Below are 2617 nucleotides of genomic sequence, written 5' to 3' on the forward strand. Positions count from 1 at the left end.
TACAGGACATGTTTGAGGACAACGGGACAGTGGTGAGATGTGCTGTAGGAGTGACAGATAGCTTCAAGGTGGAGGTGGGAGTGCATCAAGGATCAACTCTGAGCCCCTTCTTGTTTGCTCTGGTGATGGACAGACTAACAGATGACGTCAGGCAGGAATCCCCGTGGACGATGATGTTTGCAGATGATGGGATCTGTGGTGAGGAGAACTTGGAGAGGTGGAGGTATGCACTTGAAAGAAGAAGGATGAAAGTCAGTCATACAGCCGGACAGAGTACACGTGTGTGAATGAGAGGGTGGCAGATGGAACAGTGCGGCTACCAGGAGTTAAGTTTAATGTTATAACCCCAGTCAGTGGGACAGGTGGGTTCATGCATGGCTCAGCTTCCAGTGATCAAATGTCACAAATTGCACTTATAGTATTTATTAAATAGAACATAGGAATTTATTAAACTCTTATTCTGAGCAATTTTCATGATAATCTGTTGACCTGAAAGTTGTTTTTGAAGCACTAGAATCAAGATGATTTGATCCAATCATTAGTTGAAATTTGCTTTTTTAATTCCTCTAAAATTGCATAACGTATTTATTTGTCAATTAATTTTACAGAAAATGTGTATTTTCTTTTTCATTTTTAAGCTGAATCCAATAAAATGAGTTTTAATTCAATTTGGGAGCTTAATATTTGTTAGTCATTGCTAGTATGAAAACCTGTCTGGGCCTGTCCAGGGCTTAATTGGAGCCGGATCCTGTGGGAACAGGATCTGGGACCTCTCTTATTTTGACAGGGTGCGTTCCGGTAACTGTCTGCTTGGATCCGGTAACTCTCAGGCTTACTAATAAAGTTATGAACAAATATGTCTTCCTTGAACGAAAAAAACTTATACTGAATATGTAAACCCAAACTCATTACATAAACACTCATTTTAAACACAACAGCCACTTACAAGGATCTTAATATCACGAGCTGCTCATTTAAGTAAACATTTCTGCTTCTACCCTTAAAATAATCTCTGCCCCCTAAAAATCCAAAGTCATCGTGAAATTTTGTTGAAAAAAACTCAAAAATATAATTAAACAGCCCAACTAAATTGCAAATCAGTTTGACAGTTTAAGTGGGTCATTAATAAAATTTTGATTATTTATTAATAATACGATAGAAATGATTGATGTGTATTATTCGGTGCTAATTTATCAAAATAACAGCAATCAAAATGTTGAAAAGACAGTCTTCTCACTGTCCTTAGTTGGACAATTAAGAACTGAAGCACTTTAAGGCATTGGCAATCGAGATTGGAGCATGAGCGAGCAAGTGGTGCATGGGGGTGAGTGACGAGCTAACCAGGCAGTCGTACGCGGGCAAGAGCCCACAGACAGCTGCCAGGAACAGATGGAGGAGGCGCCTGGAGGTTTCACATGTGGAGTCATACATTAAGGAGCAGGAGAGTGAATTCAGCTGAGGAGAGTCAGGCATCAAGTAAGGGGTGGGGGGTAGGATGCTTGACAGAAGCATGTGTTTACAAATGTAGGTAAACATAGATGTTTAACAACCCGTTAAAATACACCAAAATGCAGGACATCATCTAAATATTCAGAATGTTATAGGGAATAACCCCCAGACCCCCCCCACCCCCACCCCACCTGTCTATTTGCGTTCCAGCATAGATCTGTTTACAAATTAAGCCATGGGCCTGTCCCCCAAAGTTTCATGATCTTAGCTACGCCTCTGAACATAAACTCGTTTGAAGTGAGCACTGGTTTGTCCTCAAAAGGAACCTAAATGTAAAAGACTGGAGTCTGGATGTTTGTGTCTGCTGAAAGTGGGCTATGGGGTGCCATTTGTAAAGTTGCTCAGTCAAAAATTAACATCAATATTTTGGTTTATTTAGCTTTTAATATGAAAAAAAAATAGAGGTTATTATTTTCAAAGTCATATTTTCACCATGTTATTAATGGGGGGAGTGGTGGCGCAGAGGCTACAAGATGGGCCTGTAATCAGAAAGTTTCAGGATCAACTCCTGGTACCGTCAACATCAAAATGTGGATGGAAAAGGTGGAGCACACACACCTCCCTCCACCCTCATTTGCCCCACTCTGGGCCCGTGTGCAAGGCCCTTAACACCCACCATCTGCTCCCTAAAAAATGTGTTCTCGTGGCTCAATGAGACTACCTGTATAAATAAAGGGTAAATTAAAAACAATAATAATAATAATACATTTATAAATGTCATCCCAACTAAATATTTAATTTACACCTAAATATTTAGTTTACTAACTAAATATTTAACTTGCAAGTTAATATTTAGTTGGGAACTATGACATTTATAAATGTATGAAAAACATGGTAAAACTATGACTTTGAAAATAATAACCCCTATTTTTTTTCTTATTAAAAGCTAAATAAACCAAAATATTGATGTTAATTTTTGAATGGGAACTTTACAAACGGCACCCCATACAGGGGGGACCTTTTTGTTTGTTTGTTTGTTTGTTTGTGTAGACTCGGACCCAGGCTGGTGACGCACCGGCGGCAGGCGGAGTCAGTCAGGAGCCGGCCTGAATCCTCCCTCCCTCCCTCCCTCCGCCCGGCTGCTGTCCTGTCATCGGTCTCTGGGTGT

Source organism: Nematolebias whitei, chromosome 14, assembly GCF_014905685.2.
Source record: "Nematolebias whitei isolate Nwh7 chromosome 14, NemWhi1, whole genome shotgun sequence".
Taxonomy (NCBI): Eukaryota; Metazoa; Chordata; class Actinopteri; order Cyprinodontiformes; family Rivulidae; genus Nematolebias; species Nematolebias whitei.